Below are 11226 nucleotides of genomic sequence, written 5' to 3'. Positions count from 1 at the left end.
GTAATGATCGTCAACAGTTGAAAAATTATTCACAGCGAGAAGAAACTAATTTTCTATTTATTCATTTTCTCAGCTTCGATTCACTGTGCAACGTAGCCAGCGTTGCGAGATCTTGCTAACAGGGTTCAACGAATACTTCGTCGAGTATCTTGTTTCATTTGTACATCGACTGCGAAACGAGTACAAGCGGATTTATATTATTTTTAATGATAATCAACGATTATCGCGCAATATTAAATTGTACACATTTTTTCGTTACTCGTAGAATCACCGGTAACACCCAATTCGTAAGCAAGTTTTTCGGTTTGTAAATACTCGAGGCTTTTCTGGAAGCCTACGCCGATGCATCTCGCTACGAATTTGTTCTGGCTCGGACTTGAGAGATTTTTACTTGCGATCGCAGAAGCGGTAATGGACTACGAACGAAGCGAGGATGTAAACAGGTTGTGCCTTCTTCTCGTGAACGGATAATATTTATCCCGGTCCACGTCTCTCGCATCCCCCGAGACGGCCATAACATCCCGACTTGGGTCACGTAGGCCCAGAATGGGAAATATAAAGAGGACCGTAACGTTGAACCGAGTTGGCGTGGTACAGTGTGTCTCTGTTCGAGAATCGTTGTCGATAGTTTGTGGATCAACGTTAAATTTACTCGCGATAGCCTCGCGCGTGTACTTTGACGAATAATAATAATAATCATCCCACGTAACGTCCGTTTTCCACAATTGTAACATTGGATTTAATTTTCCCGCGTTTCTCCGCAATTCTTTATTCTTTGTATGTACAAACCGTACACGAGTGTTTGTATTTTCGAAATAGACGTCTGAAACCGTAACAACGCTTTTATACGACACACTTTCGTTCATTGTGCATAGACAAAGGAGCGGGGCGGAAAATATCGTTGTTCGAGAAGTTAAAAGCGGAGACGGTGGATACCAAATGCAATATTTTTCATCGTTCGGATACCGTCTAGCGATGGAAAATCTCAACGGTCCACGTTCGTAACGAATGTAATAGAATTTCTCGAAGAGAAATAAACAAATGCACGATAATGAAAGAGAAATAGACGAAACCGACGAAACGTACGGATCACGTCGTAGCCGAGTACGCGACGAAACGATACGATCCGCGTCAAGAGGTTCAGAGAGAGTATTTTCCCGCGCGAGAATAAATAAATCGAGAACGGTGGATGTATTTTATTTCGAAATTTTACCTCCGACGAGGCTTCGCGACTCGTGAAAATCGACGTAGGATATTTCTCGGTTACGCGGGCGATTCATTACCAAGCCGACGAACGCGTCTCTCCATTGGCCATTATTTCCACTCGCGTCGGTGTTTGTAAACATCAACGGCGCCGCGGTATTATCCGCTTCGATTGTTTCTAACTAGTTAGAAGATAACGCGATGGACGAAAAACAGATATATACTCGTGCACCAACGCGCAAGTAGAAACAACGAGGAGTCACGGTGGGCCGGTGGGTCTCGCGGCGAAACAATTCTCGCGGTCGATTTTCTCGAAAAATCGCTGAAAACTTTTATTCTATTTTTCTTTTTTTTTTTTTTTTATACGTTCGATTAATTTTCACACGCAAAATCGGCGAACCGTGGTCCGAAACACCCGGTACGCGTTCACCTAACTTTTTACCCGAAACGTCGACACTCTCCCATCAGATTTTCGCGTAACTCGCGCAAAGGACAATCCGCCTCGTCAAAATCACAAGCTCGATTTACTCGTTCCGCCGTGGGAATATTTACGACGTGGACGAAAGAAAAAAGCGAAAAAAAATGAAAAAATGAAAAAAAAAAAAGAAAAACAAATAAATAAATAAATCCCATCCGCTCGACTCGCGTAAGATCGTTCTTTGAATGTTTATAGCGCGTTATTATTTATTACACCCGACGGGGCTTCCCGTATCCGTGGATAATACGAAATTACTTGTTTGCGCGATTTATCTCGCGCGCCGCGCTTTGTTTACCCGATGCCCGGTCGAAAATATTTCACACAAGCCGGCGGAGAGAGCTTGAAACAAAAAAAAAAGAAAACCGTCACGATACGCGCGATCGGGAAGCGTGCGCGCGAACAAGTATCGAGGTTCCCTCGACGGAGTCCCTCCAAGTGTCGCGAGACGCGCGATAAACGATCCGAGCTCGAACGAATTAGAAAATGGATTGTTCTCCACCGGTTCGCGTGGTCTGTTTTTCGCGCTCAATCGTTAAAGTGTCCGATATTTTCGATGTTGTCCGCGGTGTACAAACTGTTACGAGTATCAGACAAACACCGGACGAGTGCACGCGTGCGCACTTGGAACTTGAATCAATTTAATGCTTCCGAACCATTTCGGTTGAATTGAGCGATGTTCGTAGAAATCTTTTATTCGGTGTACTTACAGGGTACAATAAAACCTCCATTATTCGAAGTTCTGTTACCCGAACGCTATACCGTCCGCGTACTATTCGAACGTGCTCTCATTCTTCTTGGATATCTCTTCCTGTGTATACCATTCTTTTGTAACGAACGAAACTCCTTCCGATCTTTATCCTTTCTGTCCCAATGATTTTATACGGTGTTACTTTAAGCCTCGTGGTATCGCGTACGGGTATACTTTCATTTGTTATTATCAACGAAGATGGTAGTACAGTAGACGGTAGTAGTCATCGACGTTAGAAGTGGCATTATTTTTAATTTTTTCCGTTGGAAATTTTCGAAACGAGAACATTGAAACGATTTCCCTCGCATCGGTGCATTCTTGTATGCATGCACGTGCAATATTCAATGTATCGTACAATACAATTATACATACAGTACAATTATTGAGTTCTTTGGAAATCGTTTCGTTTCTTTTTTTTACGAAAATGAAACACGATTCTTTTTTAGAGTGTACAAACATTTTATTAAATTATATATTCTCCATTTTTGAAAACGAAACGACAAGCTGGTATATGGATATTGAAAACTTGGATGTATTTTATTTTACTTCGGAGTTAATCGTTTAACTTCAATTCGTGTCTGAAGACCGATCGGTTGGTACTACGGTAATCTATTGATTTTACGGAGTCGCAAAGCTCGAGTTTCATTTATTATTTAATTATTTCAATAATAGTAAAAGAAGCTCGACGCGAATTCTGATCGCGTAACGGTTCGATAAAGTGGCAAATTGTTCTTAAACGAAACCGAAGAAGATACCTCGATACTTTCTTTCAACGCATTTAAGAAAATATTCTAATAATTTTCGAAAAAATATTTTTCGGAACCGTTTCGTAAAAACGACTACCCGAACCACAATTCTTCAAATTCTCAAATTTCTACAATTTTAAATTCTTCAAATTACTCGCACGAAAATCGTGCGTTAACGTTTCCACGTTCTCTGCGAATTGATAATTCCGTGGGAAAACAATAATTTCGCCAAATAACCGTCCTCGGGAGGAATAATCTTCGCTAATTAAAGATTCCGTTTGCGAGAGCTTCTATTAACCAAAAAAAAAAGAAACATATATATACATAAATTTGTCTCCTAAAGACCAATATGTTCGACCGTTTCGACTCGGTTCGAATATTGGAATCCGTGCGCGCCGGTGTGCAACTTTCGACCTCCGTGGCGCAAAAAGAATATATATATACATACACACGTACATATATACGTATATACACACATCTATACGTATATACATACACACGTACATATATACGTATATACACACATCTATACGTATATACGTACGCAACCGTGGATAGATAAACACACACATATATATATATATATACGTGGATAGATAAACGCACATATATAGAAACGTCCACGTGTACGCGTATACGTGCACAGTGGTTGAATGCACGTATTTGCGTAGCGACGTTCGCGGTAGTGTTTTTCGCCGGGTCCGCGGCGATTGTCGTAACGTGTGCCGGTGACGGTTGGTCAAATATTTCAAGAGGAGCCGAATTATTGATTAATAAGCGCGACGCGTACCATTCGTTGATGCAGGAAAGTTACACACGAAACCGATAGAAGAAGCCCGTGGGCAGCATCCGTCAGCCGGGTGGTGCAAAACGGCTCGAAAGTTTCGCCCCGTGTCTAGGGGGTGTGTGGGGTGGGGTGGGGGGTGGCGAACACCGACGTACACAACCGTGATTTCATCGTTGCGCACGCGCCGGCCCCGGGGGTGCCTCTTTCTTTTTGCACCCTTGCAGCTGGTCGCGGAATGTAGATGTCGCTACCAGTGCCATCGAAATCCTAACCCTCGCCGTATACCCTCCGTTTCGCACCGCTGCCCCACCATCCCCGTGTCGTCGTCTATTTTCATTCGGCCCACCCCCCACCCCGCCCCCGTCCCGTTCGCCCGCTACCCACCGGTTCGTCCCCTCCACACCCGCTTCGCCGCTCCCGGTCGGTGTGTTCGACCGCCTCTGGCGCAGAAATTGAACCACGGCTACGTGGTGCACGAGAACAGGGTCTTTGCTCCCGTTTAATATTTCAACCGGTACATTGGCTGCCTTGAGCATCGACATGCGCCTTGCCTTCGGCTCGCCTCCGTTCTCGTTACGTCAAAGCCCGACGCTCGAAATCCCGATGATAATCCACTTAGAGGGGACGCCAGGGCTAGCGGAGAATGACCGCCGTATCGATACACGGAAATACGAAAAATCGATCGAACCGACCGCCATCGCACCCTCCACCCGTCGATGGTCAAACCCCCTTGCAACGCGTATCGCTTCTACGGGGGAGCCGATAGCTACGCGTAGAAAACGTACACAGGGCTCTCGTCGAACGATGCGAACCATCCGGACGGATTCGAAGAGCAAAAGTGAATCGAGAACCTCGAACGACGTTTTCACCTAGGATCGTTCGTTGCCGAGAAACACGACCTTGAAAATCTTCCGAGCCGTGCACCCACTCGACTAATTGCACCAGACACGGCGAATCGTTTCTGCGCACCGCTGCGAACCTTCTCTACAGTTAGATCCCAGACGGTGGAATTGATCTCAACGGGACACCGTTTCGTTAGCGTTCGTTTATAAAATATCGGTACGATTGAACGACCAGGAGATCGAGGAATATACCCGATGGATTTTCATGGGTTTGTTTTTAAGACCGAGAATGCTACTTTCGGAGAAATAATTTTCTTTCCGGTTCGACGATTACAGTTAGGTACTGTAGGAACGAATGGTCGATTATCTGGCAAGAATATTTTCGTTATATTTTTGGACACGAGTACGCTTTGATTGTAAATTGATACGTGGAAGGACAATTAAACGAGAACGGAATTAAATGTTTAAGCAACGGTGAAAGGATAATGGATATTCTTTGAATAAGAAACGAACGAATTAACAAGCACGAGACTCCCGAGTATCGTCGAACAAATTGGATCTCCGAGTTTCCGTTTGTTGCTTTCTGTGCGAACTCGAAAAAAAATTCACTCCTCGATCGTACATACGTTGAAAAATATTTGATCGTACGTCCGATACGATACAAATTTATTTCTACTTATCGAGGGAGTACAGTCACGGTTTTGTTATTAAATATATTTTTAACGCAAACATTTACTTTCGTGGAAACGGTAAAATTACACAGGTACGTTGTTAACTTCTGGAAAATAATAATCGAACCTTTGCTCCGTTGTGAAATTACTTCGTAACGATACTACTCGATAACGAGCGATCGAATACTTTCGGCCGTACACGTTGACCATCTTCGAGAGCAAAAGTAATTTAACCCCCCGTTATTATTATTTACGATTTATTTTCGCGCCAAGTGTCCCTACTTTCTCGGTTGCGCCACGATCACCGGGACAACGTACACACAGGGTGTCTCACAGGTCTCGATGATAAATTTTCGCCACGGTGTCTTGCCGTGCACTCTTGCTTGAAAATGAACCAAGAGTGTCGTAAATATTGGACCGTAAATACTGTATTAAAAAGTTATAACGAAATGCGAAAGAAACGATAACTAGAAAATTATTTCACCTGCAATTCGAAGAGGAAGGCGATCAAGAATTTCGTGATAAATTTCCTAAAATTATGATCTTATACTATTAAATTCTCTCGTTAACAAAATTATTATTATTATTACATATATATAAAATTATATACGTATGTTATTAGCTCCTGAAAAATAATAGTCCAACCTTTACTCTATTGTCAAATTACTTTGTAACGATACTACTCAATATCTATATATATACACACACATACATATATATATGTTGTCGTTAAAAACGGAATTTTAACTTTCAACTAATCGATATAAATGCTGCCCTGTTGATTAGCCACCCTTATGCGGTGAACAACCTGGCTCACCTGCACGAGGCGGCCCTGCGCGAAAGCGTCGAAACTTTTAATTTTTTTTTTTTTTTCGCGACTCGTCTCTAAAAATAAACGAAACGAGCAATGAAAACGCGAACGAATGCAAGATACATTTTCGTAATCAGCGCAGAAAGAGCTTCCCAACAATATATTAATGCGTACACTTCGATACGAGAGACGGTTTAAAAATACCCACGAGGCAAAGTGACTAAAATGCGCAATATTTTCTGGGACACCCTCGTATTAGTCGTGGTTGTTCGTAATGACTGTGTCGTAGCCGCGATGATAATGCGTATCCTTGTGTTTCGTTGGAAGAAAGAAAAATCGATCTCTGGTTAAAAGGAATGCGATGCCACGCGAGTGAACGTAATTCCTCTACCCTTTCTCGATGTTCGTAACACACGTGAAACGATAAAACGGATACACAGTTCCTTAACGACAATTCGAGATCAATTCGCCCCTAATTCTATCTCGAACGTACGTTTCTCGAACAAATTTTTCGCGCGTCTCGACGAAAAGTTCCAAAATTATTTTTACCATCCGTATTCTCAAAATGTTCGAAAAGACTGCACGGTATATTTATTTATAATTCACGATTAGCCACGTTTACAATTCTATTGAGTAAAATTGGATAATTACCTTTACCACCTGTATTCCCAAAATCTTCGAAAAGACTCGACGGTATATTTATTTATAATTCACAATTAGCCGCATTTATAATTCGTAACGGTATCGTGCATCGTATCGACTATTAAAAACACGAAACAATTATAAGAATCCCCATCGGAATCCCCAGTTTCCCAAACGACGAGTTCTCGAACTCCTCGCGATCGGAATTTTGAAAATCCGTTGGTGAACGTTCGCGCGTGGATCGTGTTTGTTTAAAAAAAAAAAGAAGGGAAAAAAAACAGTAGAAAATTTCTCCGCGAAAGACTTTCTCGTGCGGCCGATAGTTTTCACGCGAGCACCGGAAGTCTGAAACCGTGGAGGTTAGTTCCACCCCTTGAATGAAGTTAGCGGCGCTAAAAAAATACCTACGCGTTGTATTCGGTCTCGCTGGAAACCGGCCGAGGTTTCGTAAAAAATAAAAGGGCGAGGTATACTCCTCCTCGGGTGTACCTTTTTCGAGCCGTATCTTGAGAAGCCCGAGCGATACGAGTCGCGATCCTTTCCAGGAGTGATCTTTCTTTCTCCCGTCTCTGCACACAATTCGAACGTGTGGAGCCAGATAATTTCCCCCCATCGTCACCCACCCAGAGAGTTCTTTGTTTTCCACTTTTCTTCGTTTCGCTCGTCATTGTCCCTGGCTCGCGTACCGCTCGTAACTTCACCGCGTTGGAAAATATGGAACGATATCGTTTAAGTGGATTATTTCACTCGAATGGAAAGCAAATACGAGCGAGCGGGCGGACGACGTCTTCTTCCCTATCGTGACCACCACCGTGCCCGTTAGAGCTTCAAAACGCGAAACTCGCCGTGGGATTACTATATTAACCGACATGAATTTTTCTCGTCGCGGTCCGCCGCGAGAAAAAGGAACAATCTTTCCCCCATCGTCTAGGGACTACTCCGGAAGTCGCGGAGCTTCCTTTAACACGAACGCTGCGCGCGCTGTCGTCGAGAACACCGGAGCCAACGAGTCTTTCTTGCGTTATCGTCCACTGTACGGACGACGTTAGGGATTTCGAGCCCGGTGTGAAATGTTTCTCGCACTCCTATCGGTAAACGGTACTATTTTATCGCTACCTCGATTCATCGATGAAACGATGAACGATCGATTCTTGGGAAATCCTTCGACCGTACCCGAACACTCGAAAGCTTCGTTATCGAGTTCAATGGGCGGGAGAAATCTTTGGAAATGTTTCCATTCCCTCGTTTTTGTTCTTTTATCGTGCGACAGTTTTACCGGATCCTTTACCGTGCAAATTGAACGCGAATCGACGTAACGTTGATAGATAGAAATGATTCCGAACGACGAACACCCAGTACAGAGATACACGAGGTTTTGAAAGACGGTGGAACGATATCGAGGAAATTAACACGGTTATTTGGTTCGTTAACGGTTACATCTGTTCTTAATTTTCGTCCGTTCGTAATATATTTTAGAAATTTAATCGTGCCACCGCGTTACTCGTCCTTTTCCCTGTAAATTGGAAAAGTGGAGCCCCGGTGTAACTCAAACGGGCAATTAAAATGCGCAACATTTTTCGTCGGTGAAATGAATTTACCACATCGTAGATTCAACATTGTAACGCGAATCTTTATTTCATCATCGTCGACCAAATTGGATCACCGTCGGGACAGAACGGTATAATTAATTCTTGGCTTCTCGACAGACCTTGGTTATTTCTTCGTAAACGGTTCGCAAACGCAAATGTCTTTTCTCGAATGTTTGTCAGTCCGTTTGTTCCTCGTTACGCGCGTCCAACGAAGAATTCGTGCATCCTTCGATGACGAACGACCACATCGATCGTACACGTTTCGTACAATCCACGCGAAGCTAAAAAATCTAGAAAAATTCGTGTCGAAATATTAAATTAGCGTCGATCCGACGATTCGAGTTTTTGTTACACACACCGCGCGAATTGGTTAATCGCGTCACGGTTTCGAGATAAGACACGTAAAGCAAACGTGCAATTAATAATTCAGAGTTAAATGCACACGTGCTCGGGCCGAGCTTCGATGTCGTTTTCATTGAGACCGAAGACTCGCGCGTGAACGAAAAAAAGGAAAAAACGAAAAAAAAAAAAAAAAAATAAGAGACATCTCCCGTTGCTCGGGCACATTTTTCTTACAAGAAAATCTGTCCTTAGTTCTGTCACGATTTCCAGCTCACCCCGTAAAGTTATTTACTCTCGGCCTAGGCTGCAATTCAACCCAAGAGGGAATGTAATACCGCTTTAAAAAAAAATCAAGCCGACCTCCGTCGTCCTTTCGACGAAAAAAAAAAAGAAAAAAAGAAAAAAGAAACGCGCGATAAAAGAAATTGCGTCGTGCTCGTTTTATAGGCCCGGCCGAAATCGTACCAGCCACATGCGAAACGTTTCACTTTGTTGATACAAATGAGAGAAATATTTTAGGCGGTGGAGTTGCCTCGCTCGACCCTTGTACAGGATGACCCAAAACGCGCGACACCGACCGAAATGGGAAACGTATTCTCCGATTCGATTCGACGGTTCGTTCGTCGAATTTATACTAAACGAAAAACAAAAATGATATTCCACGGTGATCGGTCGTATCGAACGTGGAACGAAGTTCTATCGCCTCGAAATCGATTACAAGATCCGTTTTGCTCGATTTTAGAGATCTAAAAGATCACTTTGGAGATCAATCGTTGAAAATCGGAGAAACATCGAATCGAATACGATTTTCCAGCAAATCGTCGTCCTGTAAGACGAAACTCCCTGCAACCTGCGAAAAGCTTGCAAGTTTACGCTCGTGAAGATCGTTAAATAATTATTACTATTCTTCGCAGCGGACTGTGTCCATTTTGCGTGCAAGTACAGCAGTAGCACGCCGAAAGATCCGTGAAATATAAATACGTTAAAGAAGCGAGCCTCCGTGCACTTTCGAAATCAATTTCCCCGAAAACCGAGGAGTCGTGCGAACAAAATTCTACCCCGGTTTCAAGTACGCGACAGATCGTCCGTAAGATTCATCGAACGACGAAACTTATCGAGGGATTGCTCTACCGTTCAGTAATTGTTTTCTCGAACGATCGAGCGTTTCCATCGAAAACTTAACACGGTGTTATTTTCACCGTTTATTTCGGCCAACACACCGCGTATACACGGTTTCGCGAATACGTTTCACCGTAACCGTCGCCATTACCGAGCAACGAAAATTCGTCGTCCCGGAAAGGTGGGGCACGGGTTCAAAGGGCGTAATATCCATAATTCACTTTGGAATTAAAAGTGAGCGCGAACGCAAGGTTTCGTGGCTCCTTTAAAATTCCATCGTCGTCCGCACCGCGGCTGGAAGGAAACGTCGATTTATGGCGGCGGGGTACCCGTCCCTGAGCCACGTGACGCGCGTGTATCGAGGTAAAACTCGAGAAAAAGTGGGGGGTGGGGGGGCAAGAAAGGAAACGAATACACGTGATTTTACACGAGGAAAGCAGAACCATGCGCGATTACGATTACGGTTGACGCGGGTCGCCCGATAAGCGCACCGCACGCGGAGGTTACCGCTCGAATCGATTGTACCTAAACCGGGTGGCTTGTTGTTTATGCAAGTGTCGGTTACGTTACCACGCCAATAGCCTGGTTTTCAAACTGTCTCGCGGTACTCGGGCCACGCCGCGGTGCAATAACGTACGATTACTCTGTCATGCGACTTAGCCGAGGAACGAAGCCAGAATGCGGCCCGTCGTTGGAACGACGCTCTTTACACGTGCGAACTTTTCACCGTGCTTTCTCCACGACCCCTAAATATATCGCGAGTCTGGCATGGCGCTACCAAACCTCCGTCGTCCCGTTCCGCGCGGAATATTCCACGCAACTGAGTCGCCCGCAATAGCTGCACGGGGCTGTCTGACAATTTTCCCGCCAAACTTTCGACACCGCGTACCGTGGCCAAAACCGAGAAACTAATGTTGCACAAATGTGCTCCGTGAACCGCTTTGTCGGGTTGTTCGAACGAAAACACGAAAACACGAACCGCGACGCGACCGGATGAAAAAAACCGGAAATCTACACCGAGCCGACCGAACGATATCGCGGAACCTCTGCCCGGGAGAGCCAACAACGCGATGGACGAACCGATGCAAACTTTTCATTCTTATTGGTAATGTATGTACATACGTTCCAGCGAAATATGAAATTAAAGCGTAATCGAATAATAATGGAAGTTAGATGGTGAAACGCGAGTCACGAACGCTCCTCGCAGCTCGACTCTGCGATACGACCGCGACTTGCGGGTCAACATGC

This window comes from Ptiloglossa arizonensis, chromosome 13 (assembly GCF_051014685.1).
Source record: "Ptiloglossa arizonensis isolate GNS036 chromosome 13, iyPtiAriz1_principal, whole genome shotgun sequence".
Lineage (NCBI taxonomy): Eukaryota > Metazoa > Arthropoda > Insecta > Hymenoptera > Colletidae > Ptiloglossa > Ptiloglossa arizonensis.
This window is presented reverse-complemented; position numbering follows the sequence as displayed.